General features: G+C 43.3%; 1 long non-coding RNA gene across 1 annotated transcript in view; it reads right to left on the reverse strand.

Moving 5' to 3' along the window:
• Nucleotides 1-440: 440 nt before the first annotated feature.
• The window catches only part of LOC128075223 (uncharacterized), a 44,783-nt gene continuing 21,661 nt past the window's right edge, over nt 441-23,562 (reverse strand). The window contains exons 3-5 of the long non-coding RNA XR_008203699.1: nt 2,748-2,896; nt 1,508-1,637; nt 441-701 (exon numbers count right to left, since the gene is read on the reverse strand). This is a non-coding gene — a long non-coding RNA (uncharacterized LOC128075223). The remainder of the gene's footprint in view (nt 702-1,507; nt 1,638-2,747; nt 2,897-23,562) is intronic.

A 23,562-nucleotide genomic window follows, 5' to 3' on the forward strand; every position in this document is an offset into this window, starting at 1 on the left:
TCCTCAGTGAAGAAAACCAGGACCTCTTGTGAAGCTTCCATTGAGACAACCAAGCAGTACACACCACCCAGCTGAAGAATATCAGTCAGAGCATCTCCCAGGCTTTGAAACTATATGGCCAGCAAGCATGCAGCCTCCATAGCAGACCTACATGGGCAACAAGTTTCTAGCTATCATATGAGACCTCTAGCTTCAGAAGAGGTCCCCCTGCTTTTAACCTTCCTCCTCCACGGTGTGCTTTGGTTCTGATCTAAATGCAGTGTTGACTTCCAACTTCACCTCTATTGCAAGTGCCTCTATCAGAGCCTGGGAGTTCTTCTCCACGTTTTTGGACAGTTCATCAAAGCAGCGCAGCCAGCTACATCTGCACATATTACCCACAAAGAGTAAAACTTTCTCTGTTCAGTTGCTGAAACAATATAGTACAAAAGCTCCACCAGGACTTCAGTAGGAAAGTTTATTTCTTGTGCTTTTTATTACCTTGCTGCTATTTCCTAGCCATAAGTTGGAAATGTTAAATTATAAAAAACCCAATATTAACCAACCAATTGAATTGCCAGTTCTAATTTCGGACAGAAATATAGACAAAGAAATAATCAAAGACTTACCAAAAAAGCAGATGGCTGCAGAGCACTTCTGGCAGTCATGCTACTCGCACATGGGACCACTTGAGTTTAACAAATCGGACAACAGAGAGAGTGCTGAAATGGAAATTGGGGCTCTACTCCATTCAAATTCTTCAAAATGTTTGTTTTGGATTTGTACCTCTACTGCAATTTACAACTCTAGATTAGATATAGCAAGAGTAATATTCTTGACTAGAAGAAAAACAGAGTGTTAAGCCATTTGCCAAATCACACAGATCGCCTCCCTGTATACAAGTAACATTGATGGATAAATGTTTTCCTAAATAAAACCAAGCGATGAACCAAGTGTTTTTACTAACACAGCAATACAGTCTACCAGCAGTTGGAGGACAAGACATTTTCCTGATTCAAACTGAAAGACATCTTCAAACAAGTCCCTTATCGCTCACAAACGTGTGCAAGTTCCATCAGCATGAAAAGGAAAACCACAGAAACTTGAGATTTCGCGGGAATCTCCACACAGCACAGACAAGATACTGACACCTCCCACTGGAAGCAAGATTACATCCCAAATCTGCTTGCTCTAAAGGTATCCCCTTCAATGCTAACGAACGAAAGTCCTTTCTAACATTTGCCACTTTTGAGACTGTAAGGCATGGTCAATCAGGCAGGGCAAATTACTGAAACACTGTAATACTGATGCAAGGACACACGGGTAGCAGATGACGCATGAAAAAGGGGCAAAAAGACTAATTCCACCAGTCCTGCTGTAAGAAATCAGTTACCGTAAGTGTTTAACAGAAAAACATGCCACAAAGATGCCAGTTGCAGCTTAATGTCAATGCACGTCCAACTATGACATCACCTACCACAACCAAAAATTAAGACGAAAGTTCTGCTGGTCTCAAGGACTCACTCACCAGGGAGCCGGTGGTTTTATATGCACGCCTTCCTGAAGAATCCAAAAATAACATTTTTCCATAGAGCAGAAATTCTTGTAGTGTTCACGCTTTTCGTTTCGGTCATGTTGCAATCCAAAGTGCCAGCCCTCTGTAATGAGGTAATCCAACAATGTAATTTGTAGTATTTTATCCTGTCAAAATTGATCTTAGTATTTCTATAGCAACTAGATCAAAACAAAAGATGAGGCAGACAGAATAACTCTCCCCCTGCCACCACCCAGAATTTTATATAAATATGTGTGTATATATAGAAAGCATTACATATATATGAAGTTAACATTCATGATTCATCATTAAACAGCACTAGAAAAACAGCACTGGAGAAACAGCAGCACAGTAGGATGACATTTGCTAGCTTTTTTTTTTTCAAATTTGCAAACTGGCATGAATATAGAATGAAGAAGTAATTGTAAACTACCAAACACCCACCAACAGAGCATGTCTTTCCTGCTACACCCAGTTAGGGAAAGGTATTATCCATTCCCAGGTGGGATGGATGGAAAGGAGTACTGGTTTTTACTGCTGCCATGAGGTAAAGAACATAATATCTTTTCCTCAGAGAAAATGACGTTTTAACAATTACCATCACCAATTGATGTTTAAGAGCATTTGATTGCCATTTAACGATCTGAGCTTAGTTTTGGAATATTCTTGCAGGTGTCTGCCAGCTTATTTTGATGCCTTCGTAGGAGCTGAGCTGAGTCCCGACTCTGTCATTTCAAAACACCTCAAAAAACCTTGCATTTGGATCTCAATCCTGTTCCCAATCGACTAACATGATTAATAGCCCCTTCTTTTTGAAACGAAGATTGGCCTTTTATAATGGTGAGCTAAAAAGTTTGGTCCTCCTACAGAGCAACTTGTCCTTACCATCTGCGTAGCTTCTGAACACTGGTTAGGAGATTCTGTTGCATGCTGAGCACAGATTGCCAAACACACACAAACTCCACATGTAGGCATGCAAATCCCATATAGTTCCTGACTTTGGCTCTAAAGTGAGGCTGAACTTCTCCTAGCACGTGAGAGATACCTGCCTATAGAGACCTGCACAGTGTCCAAGAACAATTTTCTGTATCCTGCATGGTGTCACTTACAGCCCTGGTATATAAGAACACACAACAGTTTCAGACAGATTCCTAAAATGGCTGGGAGGGAAATTCTGAGAAATTGTCAGCTGGAAAGAGGGTGATAAACTCACTGTCACTGGGCTCTATCTCTGCAGGTCCAACCAATTTTTTGCTGCAGGCTGCCACCTGTGGAGGGCATCACGTTCCAAGGCACACCACAACAGCTATGGCAAGTGCCTGCAGCCGGAAGGCAATTTGTCTTCTTGGCCAACTGCCACTCCTTAAGAAAAAGTGAGAAGGTTAAGTCAGACAAATACTGGCCATGAAATAAATAAATAAAACAAAAACCTGCTGGTAAAAGCAAGACACCTCTTCGATACGAAGCTCTCTTTCTAGAAAACAGAATTTTGTCAGAATATAGAGAAGGGGATATGATAGACAAGAAATTGTCCATGAATATACGAAAAAAAATATGTGGGTGCATAATTTGAAGGGGAGGAATGTTTCCACAGATTATTCTCACTCCTCAAATTAAACACACTCAAGCTTTTCACCTCCTAAAGCCCTGACCTTGTGAAGCGCTCTTCCACTTGATGGCAATTCTCTTGAGTAATGACAGAAAAGAATTCAATTGTGGCAGAAGCTGTGCTATGTATTCCTGTTTCATTCACAGAGGCTTCTGTAATAGTGTCTGTCCATACATGGCCTTCTAGTAGCGGCATTTCAAAGCTTATCTTACAGCTGACAGAGACCCTGGCGTGCCTTCAGATGAACATACTTATAGAAATGTATTCAGCAAACTGTTCTTTTTTTAACCTCAGAAATAACTGCCATGCTGGTACAGCAGGAGTTGCAAAATGCTCATTTGAGCAGTAGCGTTTAAGAAGCATAAAAATGAATGAAACTGTGGATTTCTTCCTAATTATCACCAGCTCCTGCCTGCCAGAGATGTACCTTTTCCACACCAAACCCCTCATTATCCCTTCCTCCAATAAATGCAATCAACACTGAACCAAAAAGTTCCCGTCTGCACCCAGTTTACAGGCTCCACCATCCTGCCCTTTGAAATGGAATCTTGTATGAGGCGCGTTAGGAAAACTGAAGGAAATTGGAGAGAAAGAAAAAGAGATTTAAAAATAAAAGCAGTATTTATGTCTCCCAAATGGGAAGTTCGGAGCAGCGAGGGCAGGAAGCGGACGGGTATTTAAGCTGATTACCCAAGCAAAGCCCTCTGCCTTTTCAGCAGTGCCACGGTCCCTCGGTAAAACCATTTAAATTAATTAGAGTTCCACGGAGGAGACGAGGGGATGGAAAAGATGTCAGGTTTTATCGGGAGTGTTAGTGATGGCTGGCTGCAGAGAGGCTCCCGTGCTGCTCGTTGGGCCTGTGTGCTCCAACACAGAGTGCTCTCACTGCCCCGTGGCTCCGTGCCTCCCCGGGGGAACGGCTCAGACCCGCGGCCATTCACCCCAACATACACAGCGTGCGGGCAGTGACCAATTAAGTACCAGGGTATTTCACGTTTGTACAGAAATTCACACAAATAAAAGCCTTCTGAGCCACGCTGGCCTTCTAGACATGGATCTTATTATGCTCTTTGCCTAATTACCAACTCAGTTTTTTTTTAAAACACGAGCACTGCTGCGCACAACCCCAGCGCAATGGCCTCAGGCAATGCTCCCACATGCATCTGCATACATGGAGAAATCACATCTCCTCCTTCACACTTGCACATAACTGACTAGACAAATAATATTATCATAGGAGGAAGAGCCAGAATTAGAAGGGAAATACTGCAGCATTTAGATGTAATCTGGTGAGCATTAGATCATGATTCACTTTGACACAAAAGCTCAAGAGCACATTCAGCCGGGGAGAAACGCGTTGCAGCGTTTTAAACAAGAAGGAAATCATTCTAATGTTTCATGGGCTGCAATATTTGCTGTTGAAATCCTCATAATTGCCTGTGCTCCACACTTGCATTGTACCTAATGAATTGGTTTTAGATTTCAAAAAGCTTCAGCAAGATCTTATTTGCTTCTGACTCCCAACAAAGAGGAATGTTTTAGTAAGATGGAACAGAAAGCTGACAACAGCGACAACAAAAAGCCTTCAGACACCACACTATATTTATCCTCACTGCATTGCACAACAGGATTTCTAAATTGAGGATCTTTGGGTTTTAATGAATAATTTGTTGAACAGTAGAATACTCCAATAGCCATTGCTTTTCATCACAGACAGCTACGAAAGTTGTTTTCCACCTCTGGTATCGCAGGGCACCCAGCTACAAGGGGACAGGGGCATCTTCTGGAGGTGAAGGAAACACTTTGCAGGTTTTATGGCTGTATGTTATCTCAGGAGGGAGAAATGAAGGAACACGCTCAGTCCAGGTTTCAGGAGCAGATACGGAGCAGTGCTTAAAGGCTTGTAACTGCTCTACTCTCGGGAAGTTTTGCTTTATCAAACAAAACCTGAATCAACGCGACGTTAATCAGAGGCTGGCTCAATGCAGTTTTACTGGCTTAGCCCAATCTTCTGCTTTCTTCTCCCCCACACCCACGAGACCCCATTGCTTCCCTCCTATCACCTCCTGCTTTTTGCTGGCCACAAGAAAGAATAAATCCTCGCCTCCTCCCCATCCATTCTCCATCACATCATCTGAAAAAAACACTGGATCTTTTCTGATGGTACCGCAGTGCTGCACTGCTTCAACACAATCCCCAAACTCCTGGCTCCAGACACACATTTTCATGGTACAAAACCACACTCAGCTGTACTTTCCAGCCAACCCTCTCCATCAGCAGTACCCAGTGGTCTCTCAACAGAACAGAACACATCCTTCAATCCTCATGCCACTCAGAAAAGGAACTGAGAAACATCTTTATGGTTTAGATCTGAGCCACAGTATGTGAAGCCAGAACCTGTCAAAGAGCACTGAGTTTCTGCTGGTCCGTTTCTGTCTTCCTCAATCCAATGCGTCCAGCTTTGCAGGGGTTTGTGCTTTGGACTTGTATTCATCTAAACACATTTCCTTTATATAGCAACTGGAATGAACGTATCTAGAAAGAAACCAGATCACATAAAACTAGCTGCTAACTCTTTCTCACATGTTCAAATACGATGCCAATTCCCAGAAGCTGCTGTGATTGAGTGAGCACAGTTCTGTTATGAGCCCAAGTGAGACTAGCGGGGCTCTCTAAGTATCTGCAATTTCAAGAGAGATAAATGTTATGTAAACATAAATTTTGCAACTTTATTATTGTATGTTATTTCATGCCAAGTTGCTCTTTACATAGAAAGCAAATACCATCACCAAATTTATTTCCAAAAAGCAAAATAACGTTTATAGCTCTACTTGGCCTATAGTTTGTTTATAAACACAGGAGCTGACGGGCCTTAATACAATGGGAAGAGCAAAAAAAAACCCACAAAACTGTCTGCAAGCTGAATAGGAGCCAACAGTGCACTCTCAGCAAATAAGGCAAGGGGCACAATGGCCTTCATTGGGAGGAGCGGGGCCCTGAGGAAGAGATGGGGATCTAGCAATAGGCTGTCAAAAGCCTACAGCAAATCCCCCAGCTTGAATGGGAAGTTTAGTGACCACACTGCCCGACTGCTTGTTTGAGATGGCTGCCAGAACGACGGCAATATCACAAAACGCATCTCAGCAAGTTCAGATCAGGTATTAGGGAAGTCCTTTTCAGAAGGGTGGTGCAGTCCCAGGATAGGTCACAGAGCAGCGGATCTCCGATCTCGGGGATGTTTCATGCTACACATGCATCTTGAGACAGAGCAGCATTTTTGGTGAGAAATTATCCTGCTGAGCAATTTTTGACCAGGTATTGAAGGAACCACAGACATTTGGCACATAACAATCCAGCAAAGTTCTCAAAGCTGCTCTCTGCCTTTTATTAAATACCAAAGTGCCCTTAAGAGCCTTATTATAAGCTACCAAACCCTGCAGCTCCAGGCTCAGTATTCCCAAGATGTTTTGAGGTTTCACTCACATGCAAAACTTGCCCTGTATTCTGGTGGATGGTTCCAGAGTGCAGGGTCTGGCCACACAATTTGCATCACAAGAGCAAACTCCACATATTTGAAAAGATTATCAGTCAACTACAGTTCTTTCCACTGTAGAAACAGTTACTCAGCTAAGATAAACAAAGAAATTCCCATGAACTGAAAAGGAAAACCTATTAACTGATTAAACATGTGAATCAGTTGATAAACTGGTTATCAAAGTTCTGAAAACATTTTTAACAATGACCCTTCCTGCCACGGTTAACAATGACCCACAAAAGCTAGAATAATTTAGCACTTTGCAGGAAACCAACTGGACAGAAAACAGAATGCGCTTCAGATCTAAGAAGCAGCAGCTCTGCAGTGTGCACTGACACACTTAGATATTAATTATCAGTGAATTTGTGATAAACATTTTAGTCACCAATTAAAAACTTTGGACAATTCTTTTTGGCACACAGGAAAAATGAAGCATTATCCCCTCTGGCATGTACTTGTCATTCTGTTCTTGTTTTGAGCTTTTCAAACAGCTATAAAAATACTCACAAAAGCATTTGTTTTTCTCATAACTGATTGTGCAATAGGACACACTAACACCTAGACTTCGTTTTATTGAAAAACCTCCATTTACTCTTTAGGACAGTTCAGAGAAGGCAAATCTCAGAGCTGCCAGAGCTGCCCTTGTCCCACGGTCCAGATGGCTCCAGAAGAGCTCTGAGCAATTCAGGTGCCAGACTGGGATCCACTCAGGTTAACCAAACACATTGCAGTTCCTTGGATGGAAAGTGTGGGCAGAACCAACTGTATTTACAGGAAATGACAGACATGAATTTTCCCAAGAAGTCACAGAAACACCCAAATCCAAGGCACTTTTCAGACCACTTCCCACAAATGCTTGATATCTATTCCCCATGTTGACTGCATTAGTGAGACAAAGCAGGTACTAAGCAAAAGAGACCCAAATCCTAATTCCTACTTCTGCATAACTTCGTGGTAAGTAAACTATAGCTTTCTTTTGCCTTTCATCATTGGAAAAGCCAGTCTGTCTAAGAAGCAATACTGCCTATCAGAGAAATCCCCAAATGCAAGATATTTCCACCAGGAGTAGAAACTGCATCACTGTGCAACGTTCTGACAGTTGGCCAATCTGTGATAGAAAACTTCTCTATCAACTATGCTCTGCTAAGAAGTCACAGCCAAAGACTGAAAGGTTCTACCAATTACTGAGGAGTACTGGAAGTTAAAATGGTCAGTATTTAAACATTCAGCTTTACAATGGTTTGAAAACAAACCATCCTTTGTAAAAGAAAAAATAAAAAATCAGCTTTCTTGCAAACTCAAATAATAAGGCAAACTGAATTAGAAGCCAGAGTCAAAAGCCAGCATTCTATTTTCATTCCAGAAACACAACATTTAAAAGTAATCAAACAAGGCATTTGTTAACATGGGAGTATAAATATAAAGAAAAGAACTTGAGATTTTGAGTTCTGCAAACACTTCTACCATTTCTGGGAGCTCTGTATCTCAAAAGCACGGCTTGCTCATGCTCATGCTCATGTAGAAAGACTCTATTTACTTGGCTACAGCACGGACCTCACCAAGAACTGATGCCTGTTCTGTTGGGAGAGGAGGAAAACAAGAAGTCCAGAGGCCTATTTTTAAAAGATTTCAATGTATTCCAAAGTCATAATGAATTTGGAACAGAGCTGAGACCCAAGCAGACCCCGCACTTGGAAGGACATGACACGCTCAGCTCCTCTCTGTAAAGAGCTCCTCAGTTCATCAGGTCTAAAAAGAGAGGAACACACAAAGGATTCGATACTTTCAGTTCTGTAATTGGCAAAAGATGCAGGAACTGCCCAGTCCATACGCTTTGGGTCATGTTGCACTCCTTTGGTCTACAGAAACAAAGAGCAAGCAGAGCAGCCTGTTCTCCTCGCCTTCCTCCCAGTCCCCCTCCCCGTGGTGCGGAGCTCCCACTGCCTCGCCGAACCTCTTGACTCCATCAAGCAGATGTTCAGAACAAGTTCCTGTGTGTTCCTGGCTCGCGTCATTCCTCCTCCTCTGCCCATGAGCTGGACTCCTCATGCGCTTTGTGTGAAGCAGAAATGCATTTTTCACCGACAGTATAATAATCTGAAATGTTTCTTCAAAGTGGATTAGTATAAAAATGTACCAGCCGTTCTCCAGCCCTACGTTCCTCCTGTTTATCCCATGCCCTTGAGAAGCGGCTCTTGCTTAGATCATGGCAGTCACCCTGTAAAACCAAACCCTACAGTATTACAGAGACTGCTTGATTTCAAATGCTCCATTTCCAGGCCCAAAAGAATCCCCAAGTTTTCTGGAGGTGAGAACTTTGCAGCCACCTTCTCCAGAACCAAGCTGCCCACTGCAATCTCCAAAAATTTCCAGGGTTTGTTAGAAACCTGGTCACCCAGAAACACATTTATAGCTGTAGCTTCTTCATACAGCCTCAGTATTCAGTTAATGGCCTTCCTGTTCTACTCGGATGTTTTTGTGGCCGTACAGAACATATGCTCTTTGTTCTTCTTCTAAGGATGAAATCTGAGTCGGGCTGTAAAAGTATAAAAAAGTGGTGCTGAGATTCATGATGCAGCTCAAGAGCAGAACGGTGCTGCAGATAATTGGTAACATATACAAAATATTTATATTGCAATGTGGATAGAGCTGCGGGAGCAAAACGGGAATGAATTTCCCCTCTACAGCAGTGAGGGAAGATACACCTCATCTGTTAAAAAGCTTGCACACATGTGAGTTGTTATATCTACAGCTCCAGATAAAATAATCATTTTCAAATAATGGCAAAATAGAACTTGAAGAAAAAAAAATGGTCTTTGTTATACTGTATTTGTATTGGAGCGCTCTGAAGCATTTCATTTGGTTTTCAAAATGATCCAAAAGTGCAAAAATTGCCACTGTGACCTGCAGCTTTGGTTTGGAAATTTCACAATGAAATATTTGGATTTTTCCAGCTGAATGATGCAATGAAATCACTGTAGATTGACAAAACAGAGCAACTGTAAGTCTGCACCAAAAGAGTTCAGGGGGAAAAAATAGTTAACGTGACCCCACTCTGCCTCAGAATGCTTTTATTTAAAAATAAACCATGTGTGAAAAAAATCAGTCTGTAACAGTATAGTTTTCAAAGATTGTGCAGCCAGGAATTACAGATAAGCCCTCTTAAGACCATAAAGAAAAATCTTTTGATAGTGCTTAGCATATTGAGCGTGCTCCCCCCATCTGCGCGGTAATAAAGCTGTCAGGCAGCACTGAGAGGAGAGCTAAGAATTCCAAGACTCAGCCGCATGAACTTCTATTAACCTATATTAACATGTAATCGTTGCTGTGAGCACACTGTTCTCAGTGTCAAGCACTTGTAAAGAACACAAGGAAGAGCCTTCCACGTGAAACAGGACAGGGTGACTGCTGTACTATCTACCAACTTCTGAAACAACCTTACTGGCAAACACTACATTGATCTGTATGAGCTGTCCCATACAATTAGTAAATTTTAGAACGCGAAGATATGATCTTTCCTTTTAATAACTTCCATGTTTTACATCACACCAAGCAGTTGCTGGTTTGTTAAAGTCTGTGAGCTCCATGAACAATCTCAGTATGACAGCATGCGATTGCTCCACGTCACCCAGCAGCCTGCAGCCAGGGAAGTGAGCAGGGGGTAGGGAACCATTTGCTTCCGAGCACAGAGATAAAATGGCCACATCAGACAGGCCATGTGAGGGGAGGAGATTTAGGACACAGCCTCAACATTTCCATCTCCCATTCTCTCCTGCTGTCTGAGGTGGGTGGGAATTCGCCTGCAGTTCTCTGGGTGCACAGTGCTGAACCCAAGCTACAAAGCACAGCAGTGTAGGCAGCTGCTCAGACAAAGCTCCGTATCTCCTGCAACCAGGAGCTCAGAGGTCTCCATTCTGCTCCCACAGGTACTTCAACCATGCACCTTAAGATGCTGCAGAGTGAGGGTGAGAGGCGCTGCACGAGGCTCTCTACAAATAAATCAGAAGGGCAAAGAGCAGAAAGAAGAGACATTTAATCTGAAGAGAAACATTTGCACAACAAGCAGTGGATATAAGCCAAGTATTAATAAATTTCTCCTAGAAATTAGAAAAGGGTGCAGAAAGATTCTGGCACAGCCCTCCAGCAGGAAGGGAGAAACGCAAACCTCACAAAAATGTTACTGTGTTTTAAAATGGATGTTTATAAATTCACAGAGCAGACGAGAGGACGTAGTGACCTGTGATAGCAGGGCCTGGACTTTCTCAGCTCTCTCGCTGAACTATGCTTCCTGGTCCCTTAAGCACCCTTCCCTTCCAAACAGAATTCATTTGAGCTGCAAAAGTAGCGCAAAAAATGGTGCAGTTTTCTTAGAAAGCAAGATATGATTGCACGACAGTTGTACTGGTCACTTATTGAGGTCATTGCTGATGCTGGTGAGCGTGTTCCTGTGCCTAATGAGCTGATCATCAAGTTCTTTGCCCACATTCCAGATGTTACCAGCCAGGCTTACAAGCAGAGCTATACATGTGATGATGCCCTTGTTGCCAGACACAGTGATGCAGGGTAAGAGGTGCCCCAAGCTCAGCAGTTTCCTCTGAACTGAGCTGGGCTGGGACTACAGATGCCCCGACGCCAGGCATCAGTGGCGTGTGGCCATCCAGCAAAGCACGGCAGCTGAGAGAGAAAAGGTGTGATAAACCTCACCCAGTAAAAGGAAGCCAAGTCAGGAGCAGTTTACTGGTAGAGCAGAGCAGTAACAGCTAACATATGCTGCACTACCACAATAGGCTGTATTTCTGCAATTGTTTCTACACGACCTATTGTGATTTCTTAAAGAGGTTGCTCCTGGACAGGTAGCTCTGGTTAAACTTCCACTCAGTGGATGTAAAGGCCAGCAGATCAGCACACCTCGCTGAGCAGGTAATGATGAGGTTGACTCTCCAGGTTTCGTAAAAACACAGCGGAAATTTAAGGCGCACGTATTCCTTCGGGTTTCATTCCACACATTGTAATCTGCCTTCCTCACCTTTCACCATCTTGCTTCAACAAATATAACCTGGGGGGATTTCAGAGCCTGCGTCCTCATCCCAGGTTAAAGTGGTTGCTGCTGACAGACACAGCTAAGCACGCACATTCAGAACCTGAGCTCTCAGGCAAGAAGCACGTAGCTAAACTTTGCCAAATTACTTTCAGAAAAGCCCTGATTGAAAGGGATCTTCATTGTAAAATGCTGAAAGACACATTCACAGAAACTCTAAAACCCAGCGAACTGCAAAGGCAAAAGGCAGGAAGCAGCCATCCTTTTCCTGACTCTCACAGAGCTACTCATTTTCAACTGATGACCACATTGGTTTAATGCATTCCAGAGCAATGCATTTCACACAGTATCCACACACAATCCAACAGAAAGACCAGGATTTCCACTGTAGCTTTGTGGACTTTGCAGTCCTTTACAGCTGGAGCAAGCTTAGATCTACCAAAATTCATGCAAGCAATGAAAAGGGCTCTTCCGAGGAATTGCATTAAATCACTTTTGCCCCTTTTTCTCCCCTCGTGTTTAAACACACAACAGTTGCTCAAAGATTCAGCTATGAGACTGTTGGAATTGGGGCCGTCTGATGATCTTTCACTTCCTGCACTCCTTCAGTACTATCTCCATCATGGGAGACCTCTTCTGGTCCTGCTTTGGGGATGAGGCCAACATCAACAGCAACAAAAACAAAATAGACAGATTCCCAATTCATTTGTGTTTCTGTGGCATCCTCAGCAGTGGAGAGGATGATTTAAGAGTGCAGTGTACAATCTTCTTAAATTCCAGAATACGACACATGAAGGCATGGCGATTTAGGAGTCACTGAATGCTTAGTATAGAGCATTTCTTGATCAAGTACAAGAACACAAAAAGGAAAGTATTAAACACTGTTAATGCATGCCATTCTCCCTCACTTTCCTGGCACTCATGTCCTTTCATGTGGTAGTTTGTTTTCCTACAACATGGTTTCAGAAATATATCTCTCCGAACATCTGGAAAACATCCACTTGCTCTGCCCACCGTAGGAGGAACCAGAGTAAATCAGATTGTCTGTGTACTCCACCAGGGCCACAATCATGGATTACCTCTGCCCTCATCTAAAGCCTGGCTTCAGAGCTCATTTTGTGGTTACCTGAAAGCCTGCCTTTGCCTCGTGAGAGCTTTTCACAACACATCTCCTGACGTGTTGAAGGCTTTGGTGCCTCTGTCCCTGACAGCCATGCCTTCTTTTAACCCTCCCCAGTTGCCATAGATCATCCGGGGATGAAAGAACTTGTGATACGCAGTACCATATGTTTAACTCTGGAAACAAAGAACAAGCAGCAGCTCACCTCCATCGATGGAACACTAATTCTCACGCAGAACGAGCTCTTTGTGAGCCTTGAGACAAAGGCAATTTACATACAGAGGAACAGGGAAGGCAGAGGCAAACAAGGGGCAGTAGCATCTTCCTCCCCTCTCCGCTGTCCCAGTATCCACAGCAGCACCAATTGCTTTGTGAGAGATTGCTCTTTTGTCTATTAAATGCAGACCTAAGTGCCTTTCCCATTCTGATTCTGGCACCCCTATTGGCTGGGAGCAGAAGGAAGCTCACTGCCTGCGCACACAAGATGCATGCTATCCGGAGCAATGTCACCTGGATGGTTTCATCTTTCTTCCCAAGACATAGTTCACCTTGAGTGACCTACTTCTTCCAATCTTCTTAAGAGAAAGGACAGGACGCTCTTCTCCACTATGACTGCTGGAATTCACTGTCAAACAGTTCTATTTTGTAATGCAGAAGATGTAACAACCAACAATAACCAAAACTGAGGATACAATGGCATTTGCTAACCATTTCATTGAATTAAATGTATACGAGCAGCAAAAGGAAACATCAACAAATTCCATATGCAGAAAGCAATTTTGTTTGGATGGCAGAATGTTTCATATTGTTTTCTATAGGAAAAAAAAAGTCATCATTAAAGCAGTGGAATTTCAGTAAACTATGTTCTGGGTTACAGCCCAGAATAGTTACACTTGGCAGTTTAGAGGCACGGGTAAAATATTCCAAGGTTCATAAATCCTTGACTTTAGTTTGTAGATATAGGTTACAGCTTTAGTATCTCTGCAAGGGGGTAAATCATGCTCCCACCTAAACAGCTGCCAAAGGGCCCTGTACCAAGCTTTTCAGCTCCACTGGGCAGCCTTTAGGAAAACCATACATCAATGTCTTTCAGGTTCCCATGCCAGTCAGATACTATATACTCACAGCAGAAGGCTTTCTTGGCTGGAACAGGCTCTACAGCACCTATTTTTAACTCGCATGCTTGGATGGTGGTGACCCATAAAGGAAAAGCTACCTGAAGGTGGACTGGAAATGAACAAGTTGATTCCTCTTTCACAGCAGGCTGCATCACCTATCTCAATCCTGTAGGCTCAGTATGGCAGTTTGGAACTGTTAGGAACTAATTTGTAAAACCAAAACTCCAGCAGCATTCAGTGACTGATAAAGAATTTCGTTTAATTTGCATTTTCTGGAGTGAGTTAAAGGTTTCCAGCAGCATATGTGTATGAAAAAAAACAGCTCACAGTGTCTGGGAAGAGTTACTTCACTAAGCTCTCATTTGATATTAGACACATCATCTGCATGCTTCTTTCAGAGCTTGGGTTCTTAGCTGTGTTAAATTAAGTGTTTAAGAAACTGGCACATAAGTCTTATTGGTAGGATGCTGCTTTGTGCAGCAAAGAACTTACAATTAAGATCTGTCACACGGGCAACATATCATTCCACGACAAGATAATAAACCTGTAGGTGAAGCAGTGGCCTTTCCAAGAAGCTGAAGCCAATTTGTCCCACTGCTCACAAAAGTATTTTTCATTCTTCACCTAAAATACATTCTTACAAGAACTCTGAAGATTCATGTTGGGACTGAAGGGGACATTTTATCCATTCAGTTAAAATCTTTTGCTACGATCAAAATAATAATAATAAAAAAATAGTTATTTCTAAAAGAAAACTAAATTAGCAATTACAACCTAAACTAGCTGACAATCAAAGGCTGAAAATTCAAGCATATATTTGAAGAAACACCTGAAGGAATTCCAGTGAAGTCAGTGGGATTTCTGAAGCATTTTAAAGTAGATCCTCAATCTATCAAATTACAGAGTCAGTACTGGGAGAGTCAGGAAGCACTGTAACAGTGCAAAGCATTAGTTTAGGAAAATATTATCCATCTTCCCACCAGGCCTCAGTCACTGCTTGGTTCATTTCTCTTCACTTTTGTGGTAGTTGCATAACTATTCTGCTCACATTCCCTCTCAGGAGTCCTTCCTGGAGTCTTTCCTTTGGAATTTATGTGATTTTCCTACCATCAGACACATTCTGAACTACTGTGCTCTGCTATAAACCATATTTCCCCCAAAGGTACATCAGAATGTGGTACCTACAATTCTTTCCATTTTTGCACGGTGACAGAAAGAGCAGCCCTTCTCTCTAAGACACAGCATTTGTTTTCTAATTAGTTACAACAAGGTTAGGAGAAAGGCTTTCTTCTGCAGAGACATCTACTCTCTTGAAAACATTGCTAGATAGATCACAGTCGTACCGTATCATAGGCTGTCATGACAAGTGTATCTTCTCCCATAACTGCTCTGAAAGACGTTGAAAAATATAAATCCAGGTTTATATGTGTGACTGCAGATGTCAGAGGAACGTGGAATGTTTCTCTAGTGGAAGAATTCAAAGAAAAACCCAGAGTTTTAACATGTAGAAAATGCAAATATTCTGCAAAGTCTGCAGATGTATGGCCTGTGTGTAGGCGCACAGATCAAACCATTGGGTGTGCAGAAATCCAAACTCCATTTGTACTTTGGTGTTAATAACCAATGCAGTGATTATAACATCCCACTGTTTGAGCTCTCATGAGGCCTCAAACCTATTTACATCTGGGAGGGCTGGGATTCATTACTATGATACGTAGCAACTCTGGTCAAAAACAAGATGCTGTGAACATCCTGTACAAAATGACCCTTTGGCCCTGAAGCCTGCCCTTAGAACAGAGAAGAGGTGGATATGAACAGGCAGTACACAAGGAAACACATCCAGCTCAGGAGGACAGGCAGTGCTGGCATCCCACCCACATTAACCAAGCCAACCAGATCCACAACTCAGCAGGCCTCAAAGCCACGGGTTCCATCATCACCCTGTACCATCAGCTGCCCATGTGCTTCGCCTTCAGACACAGTGAGGTGTTCAGGCACTGGGAAGAACTGGGCACGAAATGCTGAGGGAGGTTCAGTGATGGTGCACACGAGGGCAGGCAGCCATTGGCGCCAGCGAGGGTCAGAGCCGGGACACGAAGCACTGTATTGGAAAAGGGCCCACAACAATTTCTTTTTTCTTATTTACATCATCTGAATAGAAACACAGTAAATGGGGTTAAGTTACAATGGTAAACAAGAATTTCAGGTTTAAGCTTTGATTTAGACGATCTCTATTCTGATAGTGCTTGTGTGAATGGTGCAGCTCAGTTATTTCTGGAACAACAGTGGGCAGCATTTATAAACAGGTAACCTGCAACGTTTCCTCGTTCCCTGCCTTCTTAATAAACTGAAGGATCACCTAAATTTAAAACAATATATTTAAAACATTAGGAATCATTTCCTGGAATATTGCCTGGTTTGTTTTAAACTTTTTCTAATCCAAAAAAAAAAAAAAAAAAAAGCCCAAACTGTGACTGTTTGTTGATTGCCTGTGTTTTTGAATTGTATTTATTTCTGTGCTTGTATGAGTGGAAAAACAGAACTTCTTTATTTTTACAACAGCCCTTTCAAAGAAGGAAGTCAATTGTGCTCCTAATTGTGTGCGTTTTTCAACAGAGGTCTGTAAGATATGAGAAAGCAGACCACAAAATGATAACAAAGATTAATTTAAAAGTGCTTTTTTTGATATACATGAATGAGTAATTTGCAGCCATGTTTTGATATGCCTACTTACAAGAAACAGATGATTATTTATTTTTTCCTTTAATTTTCAGGCTTCCCTAAATTCTCAAATTCCCTAACCTAACAGCCTGGAGACTTTAAAGCCTCCCTCCTGCAGCCTCCCCAGGGTATTTCATAGCACACTGAGAACTACAAGAGGAGCGTTCTGTGACGGTGCACACGCTGTTTGCTGCATTGTTTTCTCTTCCCCCGATTTTCAGAGAAATATATACAGCAATAAAGCTGCCACTCCTCCAGTGAGCCTTGTTCCCACCGACACGGACAGCAAAACAAGCATGGGAAAAGGACCTCAGCTCAGTGCTCCAAAACTTGGTCCGGTTACAGTCACAAGCATTATTTGCTTCCAAATATTATTTACATCCTAAAAATCAAAGTGATTTTGTGCCATACCTTCAGCTACTACTGATACTAGTTTAAGAATTTTTTTATGATTCAAGTGCAGTACATGCAGAGGTAGAACTGTGGAATAAAGATAAGGGTACACTGCACGGCGATGGCGTGCTAAGCCCCGTGCAGATACTCCTTCCTTCCAAGCATGCCCCCGAGATGCAGCTGTGGTCAGGCCACCTCTGTCATGAGATTGACCCCTGGCCCCACATGGCCTGCTGTGCTACAGGCTTCCTTTCTCTGGGGACAGGCAGGGGAGGTAGTATTTCGTGGCTGCCACTCCAAAGCAAAAGCTAGAAATCCAAGAGTCTTTACTTAATAAATAAAATTCCAGCGCTATTCACGGCAGCGAAGTCTCAGTTTACACAGAGAGCTGACAGGGTTTTCTTCTAGCTAAAGGGCTCAAGTGAGTTACAGTGATGAAGGAAGACCAAGAATGTTGATAAATAGATATTGCAATCTACAAAAAGGAGAGCCAAAATTCTCATCCCTTCCAGCCGCTGGGGAAAGCAGGAGATCCAGCAACGCGCACACCAGTGGCACTCGCCCCAGATCTAGTTACACTTTGTTCTTTGCAAGTCCTGGAACAACTCACTTTTGAAAATTTCTGCATTGCTTTGCTTCCTTCTCCTATGTGTCTAGGCCATTCTACAACCAAGACATATCCAACACCCTCCTAGGTGATCATTAAGGTCCCTTCCAACCAAACCCATTCTATGAGTCCATGATTTTCACCAATTGCCTTGATGCTACATCAGCAGCAGAGCAGGTATCTTTCAGTTTGCACTCCCAGTGTCAGCAGACAGCACACACCTGTCATCCTCAGACATCCATCCCAGCAGAGCCCCTCGCCCGTGGTTATTGCAGACCACTCTTCAGAAGCTCAGATGATTACGAGGAGCATTTCTGACAGATTTCAGATGAACGGCTACTGCTGGCACGACGACAATGCAATAAACACACATTTCAAAGCTGCTTCTGGCAGGTTCCTCTGTTGTGCCCTGGACGGTTGCCAAAAAGAATAAAGATGTTACCCAGGGTGAGCTCTCTAAGGCACTGGGCGCTGGAGCTGAAGGTCAGTGCTGATGGATCCTATGGAACCTTAACCATGTGGATGCCAACAGTTCTGAATTCAATCTCAGATTTATGCAAAACAAAGTAACACAACCAGCCCTCCAATACAGTGACTGGAGATGCCTCAAGAAACACAGAAAGCAGAACAAAAACCAAAACCCACACTCACAGGGAGGCCAGCAACCATCAGTCATCTGTTAAATGAAACCTGCTCTTTCTTTCAGATTAGCTACTGTCTAGTGGTACATAATTAATATTGATTTGAAAGGCAGTCTGCCCAAGGGATCCTGAACAAGTGATTGTAGTACATGCTGACAAATGAAATATCATAATGGCCAGTTTACAGCACAACTTGAATGAATATCTATCAGTAGGGGGATTTTTTTTTCTCTGTCAGACTTCCAAAAGGCTCAATTCTAGGTTGACCAGATTTTAAATACCAGAAAATTGAAATGATATTTGAAGAAACTGGAAAGCACAGTTCCATATTTTCAGATACTTTAACCAGTTTTTCATGTCAGGCCTAGACTGCGTGTCTCACGGAAGGAATTCCTCAGTGAAAGTCAATGGACTAAACAACTGCATTAAACCTGCATTCCTGTGTGGGTTTTGCGTGCACGTTTGGTTAGCCAGAGATCTCCCAATGCAACTGGGATACAGGAGGGCTGCAGGGCCATGGTGCAGCCCAAGATTTCAGCATGATGAAATCCTTGCTCTGCTATGGACTTTGTATGAGGAACAGTGCAGTCTCCATTTTTTGTGGCTTGCTTTCATACCTGTGACCTGGCACCGGGATCACCTCACAGGGCCGTGGAAAGCATAAAGATGAAAGCCTTCAGAAAATTAGGCTTCTAATGGAAAAAAGGCTGACCAAAGACCCTAGCCTCCTGCAGACAGCCTTGTTTAACATACCTTCTTTCACAACTGCAGCAGACAGACCAAATTTCAAAATGCTGAGCCCTTGTAACTAGAAATCTGCTTAATAAAGACAACCAATACCTTCTTTGGAGGAAAAAAGAGAAACAAAGAGTTATCACTTAACCTCCCATCAGACCTTCTCCCTCACAGCACGCACACAGCCCGATCAGCATTCAGCTCTTCAGAGGAGGCACAGTGCTGGGGAGAGGAAGGGAGAAGCAGTCCTGGTTCCCTTCTGTCCCCATTCCTCTCCCGACCAGAGGGGTCAGAGAAAGGGTAGGAGCATACCTGGGGTGACAAATCCTGAAGTAATCATTAAAAAGATAAGCCAAAAAGTGTTTGCACAAATAAACCAGCTGCTGTCTGAATGGCCTACTTACACCTTGCACTGACAACCACAAGCTCTTTCATCTCTGCAATGACTCGTGTAAGAAGCAGCATCACAGCTACCAGAGCTCTTGTGCTGTCAGGCTCTGCACATGAGAACAGCAACTTCTGAAATGCCCTTACTCAGAATGAAACAGGGATTCCTGAAGCAGGCACTAACATTACATAATTTGGTAGAAGCTGTGTTCACAATCAGGACAGGAGCTGGACAGATTTCCTATGTTTCCTTAAAACATCCCATTTCCCTCTATACAATCCTATCTCAGGAAACAAACAAAACAAAACAAAATCTATTAATTGTAAGTCCTAAGTCTGAAGAAGGAAATGGCAAGTTATATTAGGAAAAATAGGGGGACACTTTCAAAAAGAGGAAAACAAGATGCCACCAATCTCTAGGAGCAGATACACAGGTGCTGCAGCAAAAAGAAAACAGGTTTAGAACCACTCCTTTTGATTCAGCTAACTTTTGAGCAAAAGCACTGAACTGTAGATTTGTCTAAACAAAACCATCCTAGAAATTATTAACATATCTCAGTAACATTCAAACTCCAGACATTATTCGTTTTCAAGCCCAAAACATTTTCAAGCTTACAAGAATGCTGGGCTTCTGAGCATCGTGCTGCATTCAACAGAACTGAAAGTCTGAAGCATCATTAAAGGTAACACATTGTTTGCATTTTTCACAAAGACGTGCAGAGTGTTTCATCTCTCTGAAATATGATCTCCCCCAGGGAATTATGGATGAGCAAAAACAGAACAAGTGGAAGCTAAATAATTTTTTTTAAAATGCCAAGAAGCCAATGGGTTAATCTCTCAATTCATCTTTGTTTCTCCAAAGATACAACGCTATTTCAGAGACATTAAGAGTAAGACCACACCTGGGTTTCTTTAACAGTAGCTTGCTGAAAATATTTGTCAGGCATTGTGTCAAAATCCAGAGCACATTCTTTCACTTTATGATTAACCTTTAAGGAGATTACATTGGGAAAACGCTCAAAGTGACATTCATACTAAATTAACTGCGTTCATGCTGGAAAGGGTTTACCCTTGAAGTTAGAGACGTTTTTCAAACAAAGCTTAAGTCGGTCATAGAGTACATGTCCATAGGAAACAGAATACGGAACCAAATGCTGAAAGCCAGCCAGGGATGTTTTGAAATGTAGGCAGTAGTAAATTCAATACTCCACAGGAAAAAAAAATGACAGATGAGAGAAAGTGACCTTTCTTTTAATAAGATCTGCTCCTAGAGATGAGCAAATCAACTCCAGTTAAGTAAAAGAGCAGAACCTGGATTTGTGTCGCAAGCAGAGCCCTTCTTCCCCTGGTCCCATAAATACCCAAACATCTATAAAAAGTGTTGCCACTCCTACGGGCTTGGCACAGCTCCAGGCTGTTCCTCCTGACAGGGTTTGCTCCCTGGATCCATGTCAGCTGGTGCAACTCCAGCCTCGTTTCATTGAGCGTTTATCTCAGAGACTAAAGCAAAAGTCAGAGGCTGCCTGAGTCTGGGCACTTGGCCAAATCTGCAAAGACAAAGAACTTTGTCCAGCACAATGTTAATAAATGATTACACCCTCCCTTTACAAAACATTAATTCACTTGACTTGGGGCATAGGGTTCCTTTTTCAACACTATGGTAAGGGTTTAAAGGAAAAACACGCCCGTTTGTGAAGCAACAAGACCCAATCCAACCTATTTTCCCACAGTTACCTTGAACAGGCTCCCTCGTCCCACACCACAGTGATTTGTACCATACATGAGGCCACGGCAGCAGCACAAAAGCAATTGCAGTCTGCATGTTTTGGTAGAAGTGTGTCGGTAGCACAAAACAACGCCCTGCTGCATTCATCCCCCCTGCTCTGTGTGTGTGGCCACTTACGGTGGCAATCAGAATAAATGATCCCTGTCTGTATCTCGCATTCTCCTGTCTGTGCACCATTTGTAGATTGCTGCCCATCTCCCTTGGATCTCTGCTGACCCACACGATCGTTCCTAAATCCTCGTGCAAATTGATGGAGAATGCTCGGAGAGCGCCCAAGTCGTGCACCTTCCCTCCCCGGCCGGGGGTGACGGCGCTGCATCGCGGGGCCTCGGAGAGCAGAGCTCGGCTGCCCTCCGGTCTTGGACAACATTCCGTGTTCTTGAGCACCATCTGCTGGCACCACGGCCACAGACCCGGCCCCCTCCGCCTCAGCACACGGGGACCTGCTCCCCCAGCTGCTGCCCTGCTTCGGACAATCACAGAATCATTCCGGCTGGAAAAGGTCTCTGGGATCCGCAACCCCTCCCCACCCCCCCGTGCCCACTGACCTTATCCCCTGTGCCACATCCCCGCCAGCCCCAGGGATCCCACCACTCCCCAGGCAGCCCTGTGCTGGCGCAGCACTGCTCCTTTGGAGAAGGAACTTTTCCTAATAACCATCCGACCCTCCTCTGCTGATGAAACTGTCCTTTATCCAGGGGTAACACCTGTATGTAAGACACCTCTGGGTATACCTGTATCATTGTAATGAAAAGTGATTTTGTGAAGTGAATCCACCAGTTGTCCCCATTCTTTGTGCTTTGGTTCACAACGTGGTAGCAGTCCCACCTCGGCCATCCCTCCCTGGTCACTGCGATAATCCTGCTCACAGCTCCCAGAGCTCAGGGGAGGCTGCCCAGCACACACTGCTCTGTGGATGCAGATCACCCCAGCTCAGCCCCTTTACTCTGCTGTGCCATACAAGCACATCCCAGCCCTACAAGGGGCTCCCGGCACCTCCCCCATCCCCGCAGCCCCAGCAGCCTGCAGACTGCACACACACATGCCCCCACATCAGCCCAATAACACAAGTGCCTGTAACACTGCACAGTTTTACCTCTGCAATCACAAACTATTTCCTTTCTTCATCTCAGTCTGCTTCAGGCACCCAGGCAAAGGGAGGGAGAGCCAGCAGGAGTTAACCCTTTCCTCATCTCTGGCCAGAACGTGCATTCAGCTCACAATTAGAAGGATTCCTGGCTCAGCATTTAGGCTGGAGGGGAATTACTTGCACAGTATGTCCAATAACAGGCACCACACTTTTGTACTGCTCCTGCACTCACATGCTGCAAGCCTTCTTGCACCACAGATTGTCTTCAGTTTTGTGAGAACCTCAGCAGAAAAAACAAAAAAAAATCCCATTCTGCTTTTCCAAGTTATGAAGAAAAAATTTACAAATGTGGCTAGGATGCAAGACTCTGATACAAGAAATCCAAGGTTATTTTTCCTTTAAAGAACCAGCAGCTTACAAGCTGGGTGGAGGTATCTCCATCCCAGCACACACTTTCTGTGGCTTTGTGATGACAGTCATGGGGAGGACATGAAAAGGATGAAATTTACTAAAATATTTTAAATGTGATTTTGATACAATGTTTTTGTTAAAGGCCGTATGTTCTTCTTGTGTGCCTCAGAATGATTCCCTGGCCTAAGTCATTAAGATAAAAACGTGATCACAAATGAACAGTTGCTGAGCAGTTACCATGAAGGTTTCACACTTTGATGCTCAGTTTAAAGCTGAAAACCTTGTGAACTCATATGATGGGGATTTCATTGAGTGCTGCAGTGCTTGTGGAGTCCCAGTTTCCCTCACTGTGCTTCTGGTTTTCCATATTACTCTACAGCAGATTATTTCTGCCCTTGGAACGCAGCTAGCTGGCAGCTACTGTTAATGCATTCATCAAGAGTCTGCAAACTCCAGAAGAGAGCACAGGATTAATCTGTGTACGTGGTTCCTAAGGCAGCTGATACTCAGAACATTTGGGATTTCTGCAGGACGGAACTCTTCCACCAGCAGACAATAAAACTCAGCTCTCTCGGGGAAAGGAGAAGTAGCAGGGCCACTTGCTCCCTGTCTCTCAGTTTCCCTTCTGAGTTTTTGGGTTTGTTGTGGGGTCATTAGAAAGACTTTATGTGGAGTAAATATGTGGAGTAAATATGTGGAGCTCAGAAGCTTTTTTTGTTGAGTGACTTCTCAATACATGGACTTTCTGTGATGGTTTCTGTCAACATCAAGGATTTGTGCTTTTGCTTTTTTTTTTAATAAATTCCAAAAATCCTTGAAAAACACGAAGACAAGGGC

The sequence above is a fragment of the Tympanuchus pallidicinctus genome, unplaced genomic scaffold, assembly GCF_026119805.1.
Source record: "Tympanuchus pallidicinctus isolate F22 unplaced genomic scaffold, pur_lepc_1.0 scaffold12, whole genome shotgun sequence".
NCBI classification, from domain to species: Eukaryota; Metazoa; Chordata; class Aves; order Galliformes; family Phasianidae; genus Tympanuchus; species Tympanuchus pallidicinctus.